Below are 25,349 nucleotides of genomic sequence, written 5' to 3'. Positions count from 1 at the left end.
TGTGTACGGCGGCGGCGGCGGCCGCCGGTGACTCACGGGGGCCCCCGCCGGCCGCTGGTTGGCTCTCGAGCGCCTCCAATCCCCGCCGCCTGCCCTAATTTCCTGATCCACGCAACCTGCCCAACGCAGCTGTGCGCGCTCCTCCATCCCGCCGGGCGCTGCTGCTGGGCCAGGCAGGGGCATGGCCGCACAGGTGAAGCTGGTGCGAGCTGCTGGCATCACCTGTGCGCGAGCGGCTGCCGCAGTAAGTAGTGACTTCCCGCCAAGGGGCTTCCTGGGGGGCGGGGGGAAAGCGTGGGGGGCACCTGTGCTTCTGCACCTTAACATGGACTCGATGGGAAGTGATTGACGGGGAATGTATGTACGCCCCTTGGCTTATTTGGATATGCCTGTGCCTTGCCCTCTGTGACAGGGAAGGATGTAGAGTTATGATGGTTAATGTCTGTTATGTTATTATTAATAATAAGCATCAGTGGAGATCGCTCATCCAGGTTTCTAGTGGGTATATTTAAAAGCTTGCATATAAACATGTACTGACTCTAGTGGAAACTGAGCATTTTCTGAAAATACAATTCCCTTTGATTTTTTGTTGCATGCATGTAGTTTATCCTCTGCAACAGAAAGCCACCCAAAATAACATATTTCAGAGGAAAGTTGCTTCTTCTGCGTTCTCTCATCCACCATTCTAGTTTGCCTATTAATAACAGTGCATGTTGAAATTTACTTTGCAAACTGATTTTTCTCAAAATAACTGTCTTTTAGACTTCTATTCATGCATGTATGTATGCATAGGTACATGTGGTTTTCCTTCTATAATAGAATATGACTTAAAATAACACATCCCTACTATTGAGGAAGAAAATTGCTACTTCTGCATTCTCTCATCAAGGATTATAGTTAATTGCTAATTATACAAAATTATATGTTGAGGTCCTAGAATTAAAGTCTTAACCTTTTATTTAAGGGGAAGATTTGGTAGTTTTATTCTTCTTTTGTAGACTTTCTAACATTCAATTATAAGTTTTTGTGAAAGAAAAGAGATCTGTATAAAACACATTTGTTTTTTATGGTACTTTTAGGATTTATAATTAAGTGTTGGTGCTTCTCTGTTTTCTCATCCACATATTTTAGTAGAGCTGTTATTTTATGTTAATATTATATACCAGGCTATTAATTCCTTGGTGTAGGCAGAAAGCTTCTCAAGCTGCTGAATCCTAAAAACAATGGAAAGAGGTGGTTGCTATTTCAGTCTTTTGACATTAAATGCCATGCTAAATCTTTCTTAGCCTACATTTAAAAAATACATGTTTTTAGAGCTGTGCCTGTGAGTCCATTGATGGAACAGTATCTCTTAGTTTCTAGACTTCTTGGATATTGTAACATTTCCCTGTATGCTGTTTTCAGAGTGATGCTCTTCTTGGATCTTATCAAGTTATGCCATTTTACATGATCCCATGAAAGACATATTGTACTACCACATTGGAATGGACCCTGTTCTTTCAACTGATGTAGTGAATATACCTCCAGGCCCCAAATGGGCAGTAGTCACTGGGCTTGGTACTTGCTATAAGAGACCATGTTTAATTTCATATATCTGGAATGAATCAAGGGATCACATCTCTAATACCAATGTCTGTATGAGGAATGAGCATATATTTTCTACCACCCAACACCCATGCTACTGTAACCCCGATGACCAGGGTTGGCAGGCAGGATCGAACCTAGGACCTCTGGAGCTTAGTGCATGAGCCTCTACCGCATGAGCTAAAAGCCAGCTGGCTATTAGCTAAGGCTGCAGAGCAGACTTATTTTCTCTCTCTTTTTCTCTCTAAGTGGTCTCGGTGCCGCTAAATGGGACAGATCACCACACCCAGAAGGTGTGTGGGTTACACTACCTCATGCCTTTTGGGGTTCTGTGCTCCCAACACGGCTCATATGCTGCATCAACAGATGCTACAAAACAGTCTAATCTCTTGGATACATATACATTTTATCGGGGGTTTTCATAAGACTGTATTGGCAAATTCATACCATTTCAAATAAGAAAAAGGGTGTATGTGTGGGAGGCGGGGATTAGGGTTTTCAGGAGGGCTGATTAGTCACTGACAATTTAAGTGGCTATAGTAAAAACATTGCTGCTTCTTGTAGATTTTAAGTATGCAATATTTCCTTGGGTTATATGCATGGTCTGCTTTATTAAAATTGAACAACCATGTAAATATTTTATTCTCTTTATAGACACATCTTATATACTATACACTCAATGCAGCGACACAATGTTAGACCCTGATCCTGCAAAGACTCAAGAATGTGCATAATTTTATTTATGTGAGTAATCCCTTTGAAGCCAATAGGCCTGCTCACGTGTATGAATTTAAACAGCCTTAGAGTCCAAAATGTATCTTCAGTTTAAGCACACAAACAGACAAACAAAACAACAGTAGTTCACCTAGACTAAAACACAGAAAATAATTACAATAATATTAGTCTAGATCATCCCCTTCTGTGCTGATACCCACAGGAAGGAGTCTTGGAAAGAGAAAATCTTCATGAGGACATCCTAATGGAGACCCCTCCATTACCTGAACATTATCCTGTTGGGGTTTGCGCTTTATGAAAAAGGTGGTGTGGCCTGCCCCCAAAATTGGGTTCCTTGGAGATCCATGGGAGTCCAGGGCCATCTGCATGGAGTTCTTGCACCTTTGCACCAGCTCTGGTCTCTGCTGACCTCGTTTCATGTGGAAGTGGGGAGATCGACAAGCAAAGGGTCCCCTGTGCATGCAGAACTAGGGGTTATGATCTGAGCCATCTGTCTTCTGCATTAAAATATTAATGTTATATGTAAACCATAAAAAATACAGAATGTGTGGAGTGCTGAACTGCTATTTCTTGTAGCATCTGGACGTTAATCTTGCGTGGTTTCTGAGATCTCACAAGATTAGACACCTGGGGAAATGAATTCTAATCCTGGTTCTACCACGGATGCCTTCTGTTTTATTGGATAGGTCCCAACTTGAGTGTAGTTACACCCAGGTATTAATTTGACTCTATGTTTTAGATTCCTCATTTTTTAAATTGGATCTGAAGATACTTACCTTGCTAATATGGCTGTTGTGATGATTAATTAGTTAATGTGTGCAAAGTCCTTTAAAATCTGAAATGGTATATAGTGTAAAATATGAAATAATAATTAGTACTATAATTTATGTATTACTTATTTTTATTATTAGTGAACTCTCCAGGGGAAATTCTGTTTTACGTATGTTTTCAGCCTTATAACTGATGGATCTTTGGGTTTTTGTCTTGAATATTTAGTGAAATTCTATTGGAGAAGCTGTAAGAGTTGGAAGTTCCAAGAAGCAAGATGAACCTATCATCCACAGTCCTTGTCTTGGAAAGTGACTCAGGGAAAAACAAATGGCATCACCAGGGTCGTAGCCTTACCATTAACTTTGCCATCTGGATTTCTGGTGGACCCAGGGCTGAAGAGGCTTTCAGATCACCTCAGACCTGACAATGAGGTTTTTAACAATTTACCTGAACAAAAGTTTAAGACTGTTACTCTTAGAATGTCTGTTTTGGAGGATAAAGTCTCAGCATTAGAGACTTGATTTCGTATTTACTGAAGTTACAAAAGAAAATAAAGAAGTAAAGAAGGACCTTTTGGAGTACAAGTAATGCACAAAAAATCTTAGTAGGGTTGGTGTTCCTGAGTTCTTTTGGCTTGAAAGATCCTATAACATCCTTTTCCAAAAAAGGGGTACCGGCAACACTGGGATTGACTTCCCCTAAGACCTTTCTTCTAGAATCAGTGAGTTTTTTGCTTCTCTTGTACCACTGACAGCTTGCTATGAGGATAATTCTCATTACACAGTCTGCGCTTAACACAAGAAGTAGGATTTTGAAAGCCTCCAGGACCTTGGGTGAAGCAAGGTGTAAAGGAAAAAAAGCAAGGTTATATCCATAGCATGCCGCTAATCTAGTAAAGAAAACAAATGCCTTTGTGGCTGTGAAGAAAATCTGCACAGCATGGGATAACACTTTGCCTTATTGTCACTTGCAAAACTGAGGGGTCCCCATGGTTGCAACAAATGTTTATTTGGACCTGAAGCTTATATTAATCATTTCATAGATCAGTGTATGGCTGAATTAACAGAGTAGGTGAAAGAGGCAGATTCAGATGCTGTCCATTGAAGATTTAGGGCCATATTCTACCCAATTGGGACTTACCCAATGAAATACCTTTGACCAGTGGAGTTTCACAGCGCATGAGTCAGAACAGAATTTGTCCCTTTAGAATAATTACGTATGTGTGCAACAACTACTGAAGTCAGTGGAATGTATATGTGTATCTGAGGGATGAATTTGCCCCTTAGACCTTTTGCTCTGAAAAATATCTGACTTCCTTTAAAAGCTTCCCCCTTCGGATTGTTTGGAGGTTTCTATAGTTGTTGAAGCATGCAGCATGATTCACACACTCATACTGCCCTAATTTGCTTTCTAGAATCTTTTAATATACAAATAATTAATCATGCACAGTACACATTCAGCACCTTTCATGTAAGGTTTTCAAAATACTTTACAAACAGTAAATTAAGCCTCACAAAATCTTTGTGGGCCACATGTTATCTTCATTTTACAGATGGAGAAGCTGAGGCAGAGAGAATTGAAAAAGGACATTTTGGCCCCACGGAATTCAATGGGAATTTTGTCATTGACTTCAGTGGAGCCGGGATTTCACTTTTTTGTGCATAAATCAGATTGTCATGGTTTCCTCTGTCTAGTCAAAAGAACAAGGAGTACTTGTGGCACCTTGGAGACTAACAAATTTATTTGCCTAAATAAATTTGTTAGTCTCTAAGGTGCCACAAGTACTCCTCATTCTTTTTGCTGATATAGACTAACACGGCTACCACTCTGAAATCTGTCTAGTCAGTTACTTAGGTAGTTTCCACTGTTTGGCTCTCTCTGGTCACTGCTTGAGAGAACCACACAAACATTTTTTTTTTTGAAAAAACAGGAAAATATGAAGAAACCACAATAATTGGAAGGGGGACTCCGGGGAAAGCGTAGAACCTGAAATATTTGTAATTCATATTTTTTTAGCTTAGTAAATTTCAAGTGGATGCTGTGTGTGTCTGTCTCTCATCTCTCGTCCCCCCCGAGGCCCCTCCCCCCCCACACACACCTCTCGAACCAGTGGAAAAGAAGGGACTTTATGTCTCAAATTTTTAAAAGTTCATGGCTGTCTGTGTGCAGATTAGGTCTATGCAAAAGTGCATGGACACACTTTGGAAAATCTGAGACCAGATACCCAAATTGTGTGTATTATAATGTGTTTTATTCCCCTGCAAGAATGTAAGACTTATTTTGTTGTTGAAAAATTATTAATTTAAAATGTTAAAAGGTCAAAGACTAGGCTACTGTGATAGTAGAATACAGGGAGCATGTTGGAGAATAGAGAGAAATGTGGCTGAGAAGTTAGGAAGAGTCCATAAAGTTCCTTATAGATCAGGATGTTGGATCACATTAAAGAAGTTCTGTATTAAAATCACAGTTTGATTCCCCATAGTTTAAATTCCAGGTTATTACTAATTAAGAGGTCTCTTGGTTTTTGGTACTGTTTCTCTCCCTCTATGTGTGAAACTTGCAAGCTGCTAATTGCGTTAGTACATTCTAAGACAGAATCTGTTCTCAAAGCAATTCACACAAAGAGAGACTCAAAGCAATACTCTGTAACAACAGAAACAGCGCCCAGAGACTCCCCACCCTTTTGTTGTATTCATCTTGCTTTGTTAACAATTGTGATTAAAATAGAGATAGAGGATGTATGTGGATGGATGCTTGGTGTGGATAATAACTGAATGATCAGGGAGATGCCAGCCTAAGAATCCAGTGTCCATCAGCCGAAGAAGGTGTCAAGTGGAAACAACCAGAGGATCCCCGGAGGGCAGACTGGAATCCACCCAACAGCCTCAAGAATGGGAGAACCAAAGAACAAGATAACATCTAGCAGCATGGAACCGTCAGGAATGTGCTATCTGCTGATTGATTCAGCAACAGCATGATGAAGCAATTCCCATAGACTGGCGTAGGAAGAAATTCCTATAAAAATGGACTCTAGAAAGTGAGAACTTCGGGGTCTGATTCTGCAAACCAACTTCCAGGAGCATCAGATGAGCATCTGACAAGGCCCTGCTCCCTCCTCATGTCCAGGCTACCTGGCCAGTGGCTTGGCATGAGCAACTCTAAGGCTGGTAACTATGAGAACAACTTTGTAGAACCTGTGTGTGTGTGTATGAATGAATGTGTGAATAAATATGAGATTGAATGGAATGTTATAGCTATAACTAACTGCTTACTATGATTCTTTCTGTATTCACAATAAATGTGGTATTTTGCCTTTTTCCCTTTAATAAGATCCTGCTGGTTTTTATTTTATTGGTGTAACAAGGAGAGAGATGAGATATTTCATGCTGAAATGGACAGAGAGCCACTGAAGATTTATGTGAAGAGAGTGGTATGTTCCAGTTAATATGAATGGGTGAGCAGATGAGTTGCAACAGTTACATTACTTAAGATGCAGAAAATTCTGAATAGCCTGCTGCATCCATGTGAGGCCACAAATGCAGTGGAAAATCATGTTTCTGCTGTGCAGGAGGGCTAAGCAGCAGAGAACCCAAACAGGTGGACTGTGCCCCGTTCTGTATGTTCTAGAGCACAGAGGTGTTTGGTGGGTCCATGCATGGTACCAGAGAGCGGTAGAATGTGGTCAAATGGGGTTGTTGTCAGTGGAATTGTGCACAGTCTAGATGTACTGGGCCAACCTGCCATATGAAGAAACAGTGAACTGTGCTTGCTGTGTCCCTCTCCCCCTGCAATAGTGAATGTGGCTTGGTCATGTCATTTACTGCATATTTGAGATAGGTATTTCAATCTCTGAGTCCCAGGACATTTCTGCCATGTTCATAAGGTCACATCCAGTTTACTTGGGCTACACATTCTTTTCCAGTATTTTGCTCAATGAAAGTAAATGAAGGTATACTCTAAGTCCTGGTCTACACTAGGAGTTTAGGTCGAATTTAGCAGCGTTAAATCAATGTAAACCTGCACCCGTCCACATGATGAAGCCCTTTTTTTTTTTTGACTTAAAGGGCTCTTAAAATTGATTTCCTTACTCCACCCCTGACAAGTGGATTAACTCGTATATCGGCCTTGCCGGGTCGAACTTGGAGTACTGTGGACGCAATTAGACGGTATTGGCCTCCGGGAGCTATCCCAGAGTGCTCCATTGTGACGGCTCTGGACAGCACTCTCAACTCAGATGCACTGGCCAGGTAGACAGGAAAAGACCCGCGAACTTTTGAATTTCAGTTTCCTCTCTGGCCAGTGTGGCAAGCTGCAGGTGACCATGCAGAGCTCATCAGCACAGGTGACCATGATGGAGTCCCAGAATCGCAAAAGAGCTCCAGCATGGACCGAACGGGAGGTACGGGATCTGATCGCTGTTTGGGGAGAGGAATCCGTGCTATCAGAACTCCGTTCCAGTTTTCGAAATGCCAAAACATTTGTCAAAATCTCCCAGGGCATGAAGGACAGAGGCCATAACAGGGACCTGAAGCAGTGCTGCATGAAACTTAAGGAGCTGAGGCAAGCCTACCAGAAAACCAGAGAGGCGAACGGCTGCTCCAGGTCAGAGCCCCAACCATGCCATTACTCTATGATGAGCTGCATGCCATTTTAGGGGGTTCAGCCACCACCACCCCAGCCGGGTTGTCTGACTCCTTCAATGGAGATGGAGGCAACATGGAAGCAGGTTTTGGGGACGAGGAAGATGATGATGATGAGGTTATAGATAGCTCACAGCAAGCAAGCGGAGAAACCGGTTTTCCCGACAGCCAGGAACTGTTTCTCACCTAGAGCTGGAGTCAGTACCCCCCGAACCCACCCAAGGCTGCCTCCCAGACCCGGCAGGCTGAGAAGGGACCTCTGGTGAGTGTACCTTTTAAAATAGCATACATGGTTTAAAAGCAAGCATGTTTAATGATTAAATTTGCCCTTGCATTCGCGGCTTTCCTGGATGTACTCCCAAAGCCTTTGCAAAAGGTTTCTGGGGAGAGCAGCCTTATTCCGTCCACCATGATAGGACACTTTACCACTCCAGGCCAGTAGCACATACTCGGGAATCATAGTACAACAAAGCATTGCAGTGTATGTTTGCTGGCGTTCAAACAACATCCGTTCTTTATCTCTCTGTGTTATCCTCAGGAGAGTGATATCATTCATGGTCACCTGGTTGAAATAGGGTGCTTTTCTTCAGGGGATACTCAGAGGTGCCCGTTCCTGCTGGGCTGTTTGCCTGTGGCTGAACAGAAATGTTCCCCACTGTTAGCCACGGGGAGGGGGCAGTGGTGAGGGGTTAGCCACGCGGTGGGGGGAGGCAAAATGCGACCTTGTAACGAAAGCACATGTGCTATGTATGTAATGTTAACAGCAAGGTTTACCGTGAAAGAATGTACCCATTGTTCTATAAAATGTGTCTTTTTAAATACCACTGTCCCTTTTTTTTTCTCCACCAGCTGCATGTGTTTCAATGATCAGAGGATCTTCTCCTTCCCAGAGGCTAGTGAAGATTAGAAAGAGGAAAAAAATGCACTCATGATGAAATGTTCTCTGAGCTCATGCTGTCCGCCCACACTGACAGAGCACAGACGAATGCGTGGAGGCAGACAATGTCAGAGTGCAGGAAAGCACAAAATGACTGGGAGGAGAGGTGGCGGGCTGAAGAGAGTAAGTGGTGGGCTGAAGACAGGGCTGAAGCTCAAATGTGGTGGCAGCGTGATGAGAGGAGGCAGGATTCAATGTTGAGGCTGCTGGAGGATCAAACCAATATGCTCCAGCATATGGTTGAGCTGCAGCAAAGGCAGCTGGAGCACAGACCGCCGCTACAGCCGCTGTGTAACCAACCACCCTCCTCCCCAAGTTCCATAGCCTCCTCACCCAGATGCCCAAGAATGTGGTGGGGCGGCCTCCGGCCACCCAGCCACTCCACCACAGAGGATTGCCCAAAAAACAGAAGGCTGGCATTCAATAAGTTTTAAAGTTGTAAACTTTTAAAGTGCTGTGTGGCATTGTCGTTCCCTCCTCCACCACCCCTCCTGGGCTACCTTGGTAGTCATCCCCCTATTTATGTGATGAATGAATAAAGAATGCATGAATGTGAAGCAACAATGACTTTATTGCCTCTGCAAGCGGTGATTGAAGGGAGGAGGGGAGAGTGGTTAGCTTACAGGGAAGTAGAGTGAACCAAGGGGCGAGGGGTTTCATCAAGGAGAAACAAACAGAACTTTCACACCGTAGCCTGTCTGGTCATGAAACTGGTTTTCAAAGCTTCTCTGATGCGCACCATGCCCTCCTGTGCTCTTCTAACCGCCCTGGTGTCTGGCTGCGCATAACCAGCAGCCAGGTGATTTGCCTCAACCTCCCACCCCGTCATAAACATCTCCCCCTTACTCTCACAGATATTGTGGAGCGCACAGCAAGCAGTAATAACAGTGGGAATATTGGTTTCGTAGAGGTCTAACCGAGTCAGTAAACTGCGCCAGCACACTTTTAGACATCCAAATGCACATCCTACCACCATTCTGCGCTTGCTCAGCTTGTAGTTGAACAGCTCCTGACTACTGTCCAGGCTACCGGTGTATGGCTTCATGAGCCATGGCATTAAGGGGTAGGCTGGGTCCCCAAGGATAACTATACGCATTTCAACATCCCCAATGGTTATTTTCTGGTCTGGGAATAAAGTCCCTTCCTGCAGCTTTTGAAACAGACCAGAGTTCCTGAAGATGCGAGCATCATGTACCTTTCCCAGCCATCCCACGTTGATGTTGGTGAAACGTCCCTTGTGATCCACCAGAGCTTGCAGCACTATTGAAAAGTACCCTTTGCGGTTTATGTACTCGCTGGCTTGGTGCTCCAGTGCCAAGATAGGGATATGGGTTCCGTCTATGGCCTCACCGCAGTTAGGGAATCCCATTGCAGCAAAGCCATCCACTATGACCTGCACATTTCCCAGGGTCACTACCCTTGATATCAGCAGATCTTTGATTGCGTGGGCTACTTGCATTACAGCAGCCCCCACAGTAGATTTGCCCACTCCAAATTGATTCCCAACTGACTGGTAGCTGTCTGGCATTGCAAGCTTCCACAGGGCTATTGCCACTCGCTTCTCAACTGTGAGGGCTGCTCTCATTTTGGTATTCATGCACTTCAGGGCAGGGGAAAGCAAGTCACAAAGTTCCATGAAAGTGCCCTTACGCATGCAAAAGTTTCGCAGCCACTGGGAATCATCCCAGACCTGCAACACTATGCGGTCCCACCAGTCTGTGCTTGTTTCCCGAGCCCAGAATCGGCATTCCACCACATGAAACTGCCCCATTAGCACCATGATGCCTGCATTGGCAGGGCCCATGCTTTCAGAGAAGTCTGTGTCCATGTCCTCATCACTCACGTCACTGCGCTGACGTTGCCTACTCGTCCGGTATCGCTTTGCCAGGTTCTGATGCTGCATATACTGCTGGATAATGTGTGTGGTGTTTAATGTGCTCCTAATTGCCAAAGTGAGCTGAGCGGGCTCCATGCTTGCCGTGGTATGGCGTCCGCACAGAAAAAAAGCGCGGAACGATAGTCTGCCATTGCTCTGTTGGAGGTAGGGGCGACTGACGACATGGGTTACAGGGTTGGCTTACAGGGAATTAAAATCAACAAAGGGGGTGGCTTTACATCAAGGAGTATTTCAGGCAGGACTTCATGGAGGATTCCAATAAGAAATGGTGCACCTAAGTAATTGTTCTTATTCGAACAAGCAGGTTTGTCTGGCCTCTGATTGATACATGGCTAGATTTACCTCGCTGTACCTTCTCTGTGAGTGACTGCAGTGTGACCTAGAGGAATGAGTCCCCTAGACGGGGGGCGGGGAAGCAAATGAGTACAAATCAAATCTAGTCTATTTCTTGTTTTGATCCACTCCATCTATCTTTTACATCTTTGGCTGGCAGCAGACGGTGCAGGACTGCAAGCCATCCACATGTCATGGCTGCTCGGCAGAAGATGGTGCAATAGGACTGCTAGCCATCTGAATCACCTGCTTGCTCACCATAAGATGGTTCAATAGGACTGACTGCAGAACTAAAGAGAATGACCTGGTCGAGTCACTCCTAATTTAGTCCCTGTGCCCATGTCTGCCCAGGCGCTCCTGATCGACCTCACAGAGGCAACCAGGAGCACCTCGGACACGACGATGACGGCTACCAGTCCTATTGCACCGTCTGCTGCCACAAGGCAATGGGTTGCTGCTGCTGTGTAGCAATGCAGTACCGCGTCTGCCAGCACCCAGGAGACATACGGTGACCGTGAGCTGAGCGGGCTCCATGCTTGCCGTGGTATGGCATCTGCACAGGTAACTCAGGAAAAAAGGCGCAAAACGATTGTCTGCCGTTGCTTTCACAGTGGGAGGGAGGGAGGGAGAGTCTGATTACATGTACCCAGAACCACCCATGACAATGTTTTTTACCCCATCAGGCACTGGGATCTCAACCCAGAATTCCAATGGGCAGTGGAGACTGCGGGAACTGTGGGATAGCTACCCACAGTGCAACACTCCGGAAGTCGATGCTTGCCTTGGTACGGTGGAAGCACTCCGCCAAGTTAATGCACTTAATGCACTTCGAGCATTTTCTGTGGGGACACACACAATCGAATATATAAAAACGATTTCTAAAAAAACGACTTCTATAAATTCGACCTAATTTCATAGTGTAGACATACCCTAAAAGAATTTGGCAGAGGAATCATCAAGCTATTGTTTGATGTAGGTGATGATTTGAAAGAAACAGTAGGAAGATTTACATACCTGGGTAATGAAGTTCAATAGCATTTCTTTTAACTTTTAAATTACATTAAAATTGATCAGTGCTGATACTCTTTTTTTATGGGTGTTATACTGAAGTGCTGTTATGCTTTGCTTACAAAGGAATTCGTCTGGGTAGGATGAAATAACCTCATAAAATTCAATTCCTTTATCTGTTTTCATGTACATAATAAAAATCACCCAGCTATTTATTTAAACTAACCACATAGCTCCCAAATTTCATTTTTCTGATGTATAAAATAAGCTTGTATAAGGTTTGGGATGTTTTGAACTATGCATATATGCTGTAGATATAAATATAATTTCTTAGAATGTTGCAATATTTTTCTCTCTCTGAGTTTTCGTGGAGAAGGGTATCTTGTGGCACTTGTTAATATTACTTGTTTAACTGCATATACAGCACCTTGAGGCAAGTGGATAAATCTAATTTGTACATTATGAGTAATGCTTTAAGTTCTACAAATATACATGCAGTTACAAGAGTTTGTGTTCTAAACAGACAAGTACTATGTCTTCATGTGAAAGGATGTTCTTGTAGTGGAGAAGGATGGTCTTACATTTAAGATACTTGACAAGGGTTCAGGAGATCTAGGTTCACTTCATGGCTCTGCCAAAGACTTTCTGCCTATTCTTGGGCAAGTTACTTAATTTTTCTGTGCTTCAGTTCCCTGTCCAGGCAGGGTAATAATATTTCCCTACTTTATATTAATGAGTATTAAATGTTCAAATACTTCAGTGATGGGTGTTGTACAAATAGCTATATAGGCAGCATACAGACCATAATTAGATTTGGTCTAATTAAAAACATATCATTTGACACATTTTGAACTTTATATTATTCATAAATAATTCACAAACCAATCCTAACATTACACAAACAAATTTCAGCTAAAATGAGGTTTCTTTTCTTTTTCTTTTCCTAAAATGAGGTTGCCTTTCTTAAACCTGTTGAAGTGCAAGTTTCTAGTGCCCCCAGAATTTGGAACAAAGACTTGAAATCTGCCTGTGGATTGCTTTGCAGTTGGAATTTGCCTTTTGCTGTTTCCATAAAAATCAACCCAAATTTGGCCAAGTTATAATCAGTGTGCTTTGATGGATTTAAATCACTGGTTTTAATCATGGTTTATATCAGCAAACAGGAATGTTTTATTTAAATAATCAATTTTAATCTTGTTTTGCATTTGTACTTCTTAGCTATTTTTGTAAAGAAAGGTTGATTCTTATGGGTTGGTAACCATTAAAACATGTTGATTTGCAACTAAATACAGGCTTTACACTAAATTTTGGTACTATATCTGTCCGCATTTCTTTAAGCTATTATGTGGCTTAACTTACATTTATTCAGATTCTGAATATTTAGGTTTTTTGTTATGATAGAAAATGGTGAATGATGCATTTGTGATCTACTAGATTAATTTTTTACTCATGATTTGTGTCAAGCTCTGATTGGATGGAAATTGGAATTAAATTAAAAATGCAAAAAAAACTCCATTTATATTTTTTCATTAAATAAAACTACCTTAAATGTTTATAAGTTTATAAAAACATGTGTTACATGTAAAACTGATTACTTAAAAAAAAGGTATTATATACTGGCCATGAACCAAGCTCTTAGGTGCTACGATAATAATAATAATAATCTGTGGTTATAGAATTAACCTAATAGTTTCTGGTCACCACGTTATTCAAGATTTAGAACTAGTAGATCTCCTCCTTTCTCACTTTGTTTTTATTCAGAGACTGGAAGAGGAAAACCAGGTTTTCTCTTTTTTTTCCCCAACTCCCAATCAGTTTCTTAACTTTGAGTTAACTAGTCATTGAACTGACCTAGCTGAATAAATTGAAACAAAGAAAATATTCTCTCTGTACCTTTTGAAAAAGCAGCTGTAGTCAAAAGTTGGTTTAGCACTTCAACAGCTCTGGTTCCAGGTGCTTAGCCAGTGGCTTCCGCCAGTTGAATGGTTTGAATTTCATTAAAACGTTTGCAGCAGACATGTATTGGTTAATGTTATTTTTAATTTAATTTAAAGTACTGTAATAGATTATAGTAAGTGTAGGCCTTAAAATTTGTTCTAATTTTAAATAGGTTTATTTTAAAAAAGAAAAGTGTATTTAAATAAAAAAAATCCAATTTAAGAAACTCTGACTTTTTAAAAAATAATTGATTTTTATTCACCTGGTTAATAATACAAAACTAGGGAGGTAGTAATTCTCTTTTGTGTCACCCTGATGGAGCCACACATGAAATACTGGATGCGGTTCTGGGCTTCACAATTTAGGGATGGTATAAAAAGACTAGAGATGATACAAAGCTGGTAACAGGTAATGAATGAAGACGAAGAGATATGGCATGAAGAGAAACAGAAGTAACCATGTTAAAGAGAAGACCCAGAGGATTTATGATCACAGAGTATACTTACTTTCAAGGGAATGGTATAATGAAGAAAGGGAATTATTCACACTCTTGGAAGATGGAAGGACAAGGTGCAATGACGTGAAGCTAAAGAAGGAAAATGATAGTCATTAGGAAAGGGTTCTTAACTATCAGAGCAATTGGGCAGTGAAATAGACAGTTGAATAACCATCACTGCAGATATGATGTTAATGAGAATAATATAGTTGAGTATTCTTGCAAAGTGCAGTTGGTCAGGCTAGATGGCCTGTGTGGCCTTTTCCATCTGTCTATGATTTTGTGAACTTACAAATGTCACTCCCCAGCCCAGGCTCAGTACATCATCCTCATCACCTCTCATATGCTCCCTCAACTACCATTCATCTTTTTGTAACAGAAAATCATCTTGGAATCACTCCTGCTCTCAGGAGCAGATTTCCCAGTGACTTCGGTTGGAGGATCAAGCCCTTTGCATTTTCCATTTACATACATTTTTCTTTGTTTTAGATAGATAATTTGCCCAGTAGTAATCAGAAATGACTTCATAATAACAGGTTTCAGAGTAGCAGCCATGTTAGTCTGTATCCGCAAAAAGAACAGGAGGACTTGTGGCACCTTAGAGACTAACAAATTTATTTGAGCATAAGCTTTCATGGGCTATCAGATGAAGTGGGCTGTAGCCCACGAAACCTTATGCTCAAATAAATTTGTGAGTCTCTAAGGTGCCACAAGTACTCCTGTTCTTTTTTCATAATAACAGCTATTCTGTCCTCTGGATTTTCCAGTATGTCCTGTCTTCTCTCTCTCTCTCTCTCTCTCTCTCTCTGCCTTTTGGTAAGATCTTTGGGGGCAGGGATCATCTTTATCTCTCTGTCTTGTACAGCACCAGGTGCACTGTTAGTGCTTATCTAATAACTCTAATAGAAGTCGGGGGTGAGGGTTGCCAAAGAATGCTCAATATCCTTTCACTCGGAGATACATAAAAATTGGAACTTGTTACATTATTCCACTGATAGGTGTCTGAAATGCAGCTTTATGTAATAAAATAGATTATATAGAGAGAAAGTATTAAAGATGTAGCAAACTAATATTTAATTTGGGCACTGCATATGTTACTATACCAGAGGATTTCTGTATGATTTTTAATTTTATATAGTTTAAAGATCCCAAAGTAATGTTAATGAGAAGGCCAAACTGCTCAGCACATCTTGGGACAGAGATAAGATTTTGCAAAAACAACTGTTCCTCGGAACAGCACACAGAGACTCCCACCCTTCTCACATGCTTTATCTTCCTTGTTATGTAATATGGTAAGGGGGTTAAGCAATTTTGTTACACCCTATAAGAGTTGTTAAAGTCAGAAGAGATATATGTTGAAATAAAGCTCGAAAATGCACGTGAATGGATGTTGTGTGTAAATAGAAGATGAATGGTTAGGAGTGCCAGCCTAAGAGTTACCACTTCAGTATCGACTGGCCGAAGAATGCGCTAAGTGGAGATAACTGGATGACCCCCGGAGGGCACCCAACAGCCTCAAGGATGGGAGAACCAAAGAACAATATAACATCTGGCAGCATGGAGCCGTCAGGGAGGTGCCATCTGCTGATTGATTCAGCAACAGCATGATAAAGCCACCTCCATAGACTGGCATAGGAATAAAACTCCTATAAAAACAGACCCTAAAGACTAAGGACTTTGAATCTGGTTCTACAACCACCCTCCAGGAGCATCAGATGCGCATCTGACAAAGACTCGGCTCCACCCTCATGTCCAGGTTACCTGGCCAGTAACTTGGCATGAGCAACCTCTAGGCGGGTAACTATAACAACTTTGCAGAACTTGTGTGTGTATGTGTGTGGGAGTGAATGGGATGTAGTACCGGCCACCGACTGTACTAGGAGGTACGACATCGTGCATCAACTATGGGAAAGGTACTGAGAGACTTTTTCCATTGGACCATATGAACTGAAACCATAAACTCACTGAACATTAAATCTCACCAAATGAGAGTAAATCCATCATCATCGTATCCACTCATTATACTCCATGCCTGAACATAGCCATTATATGAACAACATACCCTCATATCTCAATGTCTGTACTTTGACCCATTAACCTTTTACCCCCCAATCGGGGAGATTGAAGATTATGTATTCCTTATGCAACCCATTCCTAAACCGAATTTCGGACCCCTTGATAATCTGTACCTTATTCCCTGATAACCAGAAACTTCTATGCTTAAACTCTGTACCGTTTTCTTTTTATCATAGAATCATAGAATCATAGAATATAAGGGTTGGAAGGGACCCCGGAAGGTCATCTAGTCCAACCCCCTGCTCAAAGCAGGACCAATTCCCAGTTAAATCATCCCAGCCAGGGCTTTGTCAAGCCTGACCTTAAAAACCTCTAAGGAAGGAGATTCTACCACCTCCCTAGGTAACGCATTCCAGTGTTTCACCACCCTCATAGTGAAAAAGTTTTTCCTAATATCCAATCTAAACCTCCCCCACTGTAACTTGAGACCATTACTCCTCGTTCTGTCATCTGAAACCATTGAGAACAGTCTAGAGCCATCCTCTTTGGAACCCCCTTTCAGGTAGTTGAAAACAGCTATCAAATCCCCCCTCATTCTTCTCTTCTGCAGGCTAAACAATCCCAGCTCCCTCAGCCTCTCCTCATAACTCATATGTTCCAGACCCCTAATCATTTTTGTTGCCCTTCGCTGGACTCTCTCCAATTTATCCACATCCTTCTTGAAGTGTGGGGCCCAAAACTGGACACAGTACTCCAGATGAGGCCTCACCAATGTCGAATAGAGGGGAACGATCACGTCCCTCGATCTGCTCGCTATGCCCCTACTTATACATCCCAAAATGCCATTGGCCTTCTTGGCAACAAGGGCACACTGCTGACTCATATCCAGCTTCTCGTCCACTGTCACCCCTAGGTCCTTTTCCGCAGAACTGCTGCCTAGCCATTCGGTCCCTAGTCTGTAGCTGTGCATTGGGTTCTTCCGTCCTAAGTGCAGGACCCTGCACTTATCCTTATTGAACCTCATCAGATTTCTTTTGGCCCAATCCTCCAATTTGTCTAGGTCCTTCTGTATCCTATCCCTCCCCTCCAGCGTATCTACCACTCCTCCCAGTTTAGTATCATCCGCAAATTTGCTGAGAGTGCAATCCACACCATCCTCCAGATCATTTATGAAGATATTGAACAAAACCGGCCCCAGGACCGACCCTTGGGGCACACCACTTGATACCGGCTGCCAACTAGACATGGAGCCATTGATCACTACCCGTTGAGCCCGACAATCTAGCCAGCTTTCTACCCACCTTGTAGTGCATTCATCCAGCCCATACTTCCTTAACTTGCTGACAAGAATACTGTGGGAGACCGTGTCAAAAGCTTTGCTAAAGTCAAAAAACAATACATCCACTGCTTTTCCTTCATCCACAGAACCAGTAATCTCATCATAGAAGGCGATTAGATTAGTCAGGCATGACCTTCCCTTGGTGAATCCATGCTGGCTGTTCCTGATCACTTTCCTCTCATGCAAGTGCTTCAGGATTGATTCTTTGAGGACCTGCTCCATGATTTTTCCAGGGACTGAAGTGAGGCTGACTGGCCTGTAGTTCCCAGGATCCTCCTTCTTCCCTTTTTTAAAGATTGGCACTACATTAGCCTTTTTCCAGTCATCCTTCCAGTTTTACTTCAACATCATCTCAATAAAATATGACTCTTTACTTGCTTTGCCTCTTTTGGTATTTTGTGTGAGTACATGGGATAGAATGTTTATGATTACATGTTTACTGTGCCTCTTTTTGTATTCACAGTAAACATGGCATTTTGTCTTATCCCCTTTTAAAAGATCCTGTTGGGTTTTATTTTATTGGTAAAACACATACAAAGACCACTTGTAGCATAATAATATCCCAAGGAAGAATATCAGTTATTTCAGAGAAAATACCAATATTTGTTGTTCCATAACTGCTATAAAGTATAACATTTATGTAAGTTTCTCTACTTATTTTTCCTTACAACAAGAAATGCAGCTGTAATTTGTGTTCTTACTTTTATTAATGACATTTTTGTTATGTAGGCATTACTGTAATTTACTAATGGGAAATAGCCAGTAAATGCAACAGAGAATGTACAGTACAATAAATAACATTTTATATTTCTGAAATGCCAGAATGTTTTACAAAATATTACCTGAACTACTGAGATTGCTCTTCTTTTAATTGCCAGACAGCCTCAGCAAACTGTCATTGTTAATTGAAGCTATTCTCTGAAATAAATCCTTACAACTGAATTTTGATAGTCTGCAAGATGCATTAGAATAATGCTTACACAACTCTGGAATATTTCAAAAGTTTCAGTTTTTAGAGTGCTGTTTGCCTAATGTCCATAACTTATTACAAAATAATTGCTTTCCTATTTCTCATTAGGCCGAGTCCATTCTCACAGTCTGGTACACAGTGCTCTCCAAGCTGTCATGCAAGAGGGGCATTGCACATGCAGACAACGGCCCCCATATTATCACTGGGCAGTGCAGGGAAAGTGTGATATTAGTTACCTTCGTCTTGTTGTGGATGGTAGTGATTCTCGTGTGTGTGATTTACTTAACTGAATAACAGGTCATGATGTTTGCATAATATTTTTCCTCGTCTGACTTATTTGTTTTTTAATTTTAACGTGAATCGATTGATGGTAAAAGGTGGCAGACTGACAGCCTGATGGAAGCTGTCTACTTAACTACAGATTAGGTACATCACAGGTAGTGACACTGCATATTTCCCCCACACTGTACTACTTACATGATCTGTAAGGACCGCCTCCAGGAGTAAAGGGTAGTGCAATACTATTCAGTCCTCAGGCTCCCTGCTGAGAAGGATGGCAGTTAGTGTCCGTTGGATGCTGGTGTTTGTTATTAATCTTATGTGGAGACATTTTGGTGGTGCTCGTTACCATACTGTACCTCACCAGTGTTAGTTAATTAAGCCTCACAAGCCTCCTGTGGACCATAGTAGCATGTCTAGATAGGGAACTAAGGAGCAGACACGTGACTGCAGGTGTGTTGGTTCTGAGGGAACAGGGTATTAGTGCTAGCCTGGGGTGAAGGGTGGCCACTTTCTGCTGCATCACTGCCTCTCAAACTGCCCAGCATTATCTTATGTGTTCCCCTCTCCCCTCACATTCTGGAAACCTCTTTAGGGTGAAGTTGGGGCAGCTGCTGGCAGGGGCTCCTTAGGGAGCAGGCCTGGGAAGCAGAGTGAAGAAATAGGCCCTTCTACACTTGCCCCAGGTCGCTATGGACACCCTGAAATTTGTGATGCTTCCCTGCCAATCTCAGTGTATCTATGGGTTTTGAGGACCAAGCCTCATGTCTGCTTTGTGAGAGGATGAGGTGGTAAGCTCCACCCACTGATGGGACAATATGAAGGAAACTGAGAGTTAATCCCTTATGTAAATTTTTTCTGGCCCTAGTTTACAGCCTTGTTAAGAAACCATGCTATAGACAGCCAACAGCATGATTTTTGCTGCTGGTACGTTTGTTAACAACAAACATAAAAACAAAAAACACACAAACCCCCAAACTGGTCAACATTTTCAAACCTAGGTGCTTGAAGTTAAGCTTCAAACTTCATATTTAGAATTCTAAATAGACGTGTCCTGCGGCTCACAATGAAGGCTAAATAGGTTTAGGAGCCTAACTCCGGTTTGACAAACGTGTCCATATTCCCTATCCACCATGACAGTAACTCTGCTAGCGACAACTCGACAAATCAGAATTGATTGTCAAATACTATTTTTCCAGACTCATGCTTGGTAACTGAATATAGCTAGCAAGCATGGTTCTGCTCCCAGATTGGACAAGGCTTAAATGGCTGAAGGCTTTCTTCTCTGGGAAGCTTTAGTTATTTGCCAAAGGCATTATGTTCAACTCCAAGTTAGAAACTGGGGAAATAATCAAGTTGTCATTTTGTTAGCCGATTACAATTTTACAATAAACTTAAAAGGGGGTTAGCAATGGCTTCAGACCGTTATTTTAACAAAAAACTTGTAAGTATCAGTAAATTGAATCTTTGTGTAGGAGTAAAGCCAAAGTGCTGGTTAGTAAAATTCTCTTCAAATGATATAATATCAACTGTGCTGTATTATCAGATGAATCAGCCAGACTGACTCCTTAATTTTTAAAGGGAACACTGCTAGTTTATAATATCTTTTTCTTCATTGTTTGCAGGACTTCTTAGTGACTACATTCTCTGTACTAATTTTGTTGTTTGCATTTGGAAAACATTATTTCCTGTGTTTTCAATGGAGCTGAAAAATAAATAAGCAAATGAGTATATTGTATTATTTATTTTTATTTGCTTATTTATTTGTTGTCTCTGTAGTGGCAAAGTACAAAACATATAGGTTCAAAAGTGAAACTCAGGTCTCTGTGCAAAAATAAACATTCTTATAAACAATGCAAATTTGCACACAAATTATCTCTTTGCATCAGACATTTTTATGAAGGTATTTAAATACCCTTTTGTCACCTTCTCCTGGTATGGTCTTTTTGAGGGGGTCTCTACTTCTCCTGACTGGTCCTCCTTAGTTTGCTCTTGGTCAGGGCAGTTCTTGGACACTCACCTTTAATTAAGTCTAGCAGTCCGCTTCAGTCTCTTGGCTGTGTTCATGGAAGGAGCCTGAAGCAAGGATGTCACCCCTTTGCTGTCCCAGACCTTTCTACCTCCCCTTCTGTCTCTGTTCTCCCCTTTATAGCAGCGTTTGTTTCTTCTATTGGCTGCAGCAGTTGGTGCCTGCTCCAGGGCTGGATTAATGCAGGGGCTTTAGGAGCTGCCTGCATAATGTGGCCCCACGCCACTCCTGGAGGTGACCGGCTGCTGGTAAGTCCCTGCGCCCCCTGGTGGGAACTGGCCAATGAGAACTGCAGGGCAGTGCTTGCGGGCGCGGGCAGCACATGGAGACACGCTGTCCTCCTGCCCTTAGGGGTGTGCACAGACGTGTCAGCAGCCGGCCACTTCTGGGAGCAGCGTGGGGCTATGGCTGGCAGGCAGGGAGCCTGCCTGAGCCCTGCTGCGCTGCCAGCCAGGAGCCACCTGTGGTAAGCACCTCCCGGATGGAGCCTACACCTTGCACTCCCCTCCTGCACCCCAACCCACTGCCACAGGTCAGAAACCCCTCCTGTACCCAGACTCCCTCCCTGACCCCGCACTCCTCATCCTGTCCTACACCCCAACACTTTGCCCCAGCCTGGAGTCCCCTCCTGCACCCAAACTCCCTCCCAGAAAGAAACTAATATAACAGTTATTCTAAGGTAAGAAGTAGGATATTTTGAATTAACTTAACTATATTCTACATGTTTTAAGACTGAAATGTAACCACAGAACAGCTTTATGTTAATTAAAAGGCAAATTTAGTTTAGTGTTAATAGCCTTGATGCCATAATTGTGATCATTTTGTTTTAAATTAGAAAAAAGACTTGTATACAGGGGCCACACAAAATCTAATAGCCCTGGGCCCACAGGAGAGGTAATCCGGCCCTGCCTGCCTCCAGGACTGGTGTCAGGGTTCCTTCCCCACTCTGAACTCTAGGGTACATGAAAGACTCCCTAAGATTATTTTTACCAGCTTAGGTTAAAAACTTTCCCAAGGCACAAACTTTGCCTTGTCTTTGAACAGTATGCTGCCACCACCAAGTGATTTAGACAAAGAACAGGGAAAGGACCACTTGGAGTTCCTATTTCCCCAAAATATCCCCCCCAAGCCCTTACACCCCCTTTCCTGGGGAGGCTCAAGAATAAACAAGATGAGCACAGACCAGCCTTGGATTTTTAACACCCAAAAAACCCAATCAGATTCTTAAAAAACAGAACTTTATTAGAAGAACAAAAAAAGATAAGAGAACAACTCTGTAAGATCAGAATGGAAGATAATCTTACAGGCAATCAGATTCAAAACATAGAGAATCCCTCTAGGCAAAACCTTAAGTTACAAAAAGACACAAAAACAGGAATACACATTTCCTCCAGCACAGCGAATTTCACAAGCCAAAACAAAGAAAACCTAACGCATTTTCTAGCTAGATTACTTACTAACTTTACAGGAGTTGGAGGGCTTGCATCCTTGATCTGTTCCTGGCAAAGGTATCACACAGACAGACAAAAGCCTTCCCCCCCTCAAGATTTTAAAGTATCTTGTCCCCTCATTGGTCATTTTGGGCCAGATGCCAGCCAAGTTACCTGAGCTTCTTAACCCTTTACAGGTACAAGGATTTTGCCTCTGGCCAGGAGGGATTTTATAGCACTGTATACAGAAAGGTGGTTACCCTTCCCTTTGTATGTATGACAACTGGCAACTCCGGCAGCTGCGTGGGGGTGTGATCAAGCTGCTTGCTTCTGAACAGGAGAGACTCTCCTTCCCACTCTATCTGTGCTCTGTATGGGGTTTGTAGACCCCCTTACACCTTTTACATGATTTTGTTACAAAGGCCCCAGTTCAGCAAGCTGCATGTGCCTAACTTTAAAGACGTGAGTGGTCCTACTGAAGTCACTGTCACTACTCACACAATTAATAGGCATGCACTGAAGTGCCTTGCTGAAGTGGGACCTAAGAAAGGAAAACAAAAGTTTGTAGGCCTCGTGGAAGAAGTGTGTTTTAAGTAAGAGTTAAATGAAGAGAGGAACCAGAGACTCATAGACTTTGAGGCCAGAGGGGACCATCATGATCATCTAATCAGACCTCCTGCACATTGCAGACCACAGAACCTCATCCACCACTCTTGTAGTAGGCCCATAACCTCTAGCTGAGTTACTGAAGTCCTCAAATCATGACTTAAAGACTTCAGGTTACAGAGAATCCAGCATTTACTCTAGTTCAAACCAGCAAGTGACCATGGCCCCACACGGCAGAGGAAGCCGAAAACCCCCAAGGGTCTCTGCCAAATCTCACCTGGGGGAAAATTCCTTCCCAACCTCAAATATGGTGATCAGTTAGACACTGAACATGTGGGCAAGACCCACAAGCCAGACACCTGGGAAAGATTTCTCTGTAGTAATTCGGAGCCCTCCCCATCTAGTGTTCCATATCCGGCCACTGGAGAGATTCGCTAATAGAAGTTGCAGGTGGACCACATGCCATTGTAGGTAACCCCATCCCTCCATAAACTTATCAACCTCAGTCTTGAAACAAGTTATTTTCCCCTCCCGACCCCTCGCCAACTGCCTGCTGCTCCCCTTGGAAAGCAATCCCAGAATTTCACTCCTCTGATGGTTAGAAACCTTCATCTCATTTCAAGCCTAAACTTGGTGATAGTCAGTTTATATCCATTTCTCCTTGTGCCAAGACTGGCCCCTAACTTAAATAACTCCTCTCCCTCCCTGGGTCCTTACACTCAATATTAGAATCAGACATGGAGATTACATGAGCATCTCCCAATCACCTCCCCTGAATTCCTAGTTTAAACTCTTTTAATCAGCTGAGTCAACCTCCATCCCAGAAGTCTATTCCCCTCCCTAGTCAGGTGGAATCCATCCCATGAGAACAGTCCTCTGTCCATGAATACATCCTAGTGGTCAAACATCCCAAAGCCTTCCTTATTGCACCACTGCCCGAGCCATCTGTGGATCATCATAGTCTTGTTTCGCTTTTGCTCTCCTCCAATAGGGACAGATAGAATCCCACTGAAAATCACCTGAACCTCCATTTTTTCAAGCATCTTCCCCAACCTGGTATAGTCCTCCTTGATGCATCCCTGCAAGAATCTAGCACTATTATTTGTTCCCACATGAAGGACAATCAGTGGATTCTTTCCTGCTCCTATTAAGATCCTCTGCAGCCTCAGTCTATATTCTGTATCTTAGCTCTTGGCAGACAACACACCCTTCTGTTCTCTGGATCAGCTCTGGTGACAGGCCTATCCATTCTTCTTAGTAGGTAGTCCCCAGTCCTGTAGGCCTGTCTCTTGCAGTTCTTTGTGCTATTCTCTGACCTTCCACCTTCTTCTTATCTTCTGTTCTCACTTGCAATCTTCTGAGAGTCATTCTCTATCCTCCTGAGGCTCCAAACTCCGTCAATTTCCATTGTCTCTTGCCCATCTCTTCCCTTCTTCCTTGCTCTCCCATCTTTGGTTATTGCCTGCCTCTCCCCTTCATATTCCAACTCAGTGAACCTGTCCCTCAGCTGTGTTTCTTCTTCTTCACGGGCCCATCTTTTCCTCTGTCTTGTTCTCATAGTCACATGCTTCCACGAGCACTTTCTTCATCCAGCCATTTCTTGTCCAGCATAGATCTGCAAGTCTTGAGTTTTCTCTTCAATCTCTTCTCTCCTTCCCTCCATCATCCACTAAAATCCCTTTTGAAACTCAACCGTAGTTTCTAGCTGCATCTTTAAACCCTGGATCTTCTCTTTCATCAGATCTGTCAGGCAGCACTTCATATAAATGAAGCCCCTTTCAAGTATTCTCTCCAGAATAATGTACATCCCACAGCTTCCACCTCCAGTCATTTTCATTGTCTCTTCCATTCTTCAGGAATCCGTAGCTGTCATAGCCTTTCTTCTTAAACACCTATCAAGAAGAAAACAAAAAACAAACAACCCCCCCGCCACACACACACACAACATAACCTGTCCCCTAAACTCCCACTCAAACTCCCCTTTTTCAGCTGTTTGATGGCTTGTGCTCCTGTGCCACTGGCTGGACAGCTACTGTCTTTATAGGAGTGCTGTCTAGGGAAGCTCCACTCCCTAATTAAGGTTCAACTGTGACCAAAGGCTCTACTTCTCTTACAACAGGCTGCCCCACCAGACTTTACAAATGAAAACAAACCAGCAAGCAACAAACACACTCAAGAACTCACTCACTGTCTCTAAGGAACAGATCTGGTTAGGAGAGGGATCTTTGTGGAATGGAAGAATACACAAAACGGAGAATTGGAGAAGGAACTAAAAAGACTGGTTAGTCATGCAGCGTGGGCAGAGTGGAGGAACAAAAGGAAGGTGAAGTGATGGAGCAGA

At 42.7% G+C, this 25,349-nt stretch overlaps 1 long non-coding RNA gene across 3 annotated transcripts; it reads left to right on the top strand.

The window, feature by feature from the left end:
* The first annotated feature begins 104 nt into the window (after nt 1–104).
* On the top strand, nt 105–12,257 carry LOC142072202 (uncharacterized). 3 transcript variants are annotated; one of them, XR_012668601.1, is made up of 4 exons: nt 105–244; nt 3,316–7,992; nt 8,580–8,790; nt 11,581–12,257. It is a non-coding gene; the product is annotated as an uncharacterized LOC142072202 (long non-coding RNA). The 3 variants fall into 3 exon arrangements; XR_012668602.1 differs by lacking the exon at nt 11,581–12,257 and having other exon boundaries at nt 3,316–6,544; nt 7,155–7,992; nt 8,580–9,197; XR_012668600.1 differs by lacking the exon at nt 11,581–12,257 and having other exon boundaries at nt 8,580–9,202.
* The last annotated feature ends 13,092 nt before the right edge of the window (nt 12,258–25,349 follow it).

This window comes from Caretta caretta, chromosome 5 (assembly GCF_965140235.1).
Source record: "Caretta caretta isolate rCarCar2 chromosome 5, rCarCar1.hap1, whole genome shotgun sequence".
Classification (NCBI taxonomy): domain Eukaryota; kingdom Metazoa; phylum Chordata; order Testudines; family Cheloniidae; genus Caretta; species Caretta caretta.
This window is presented reverse-complemented; position numbering and strand designations above follow the sequence as displayed.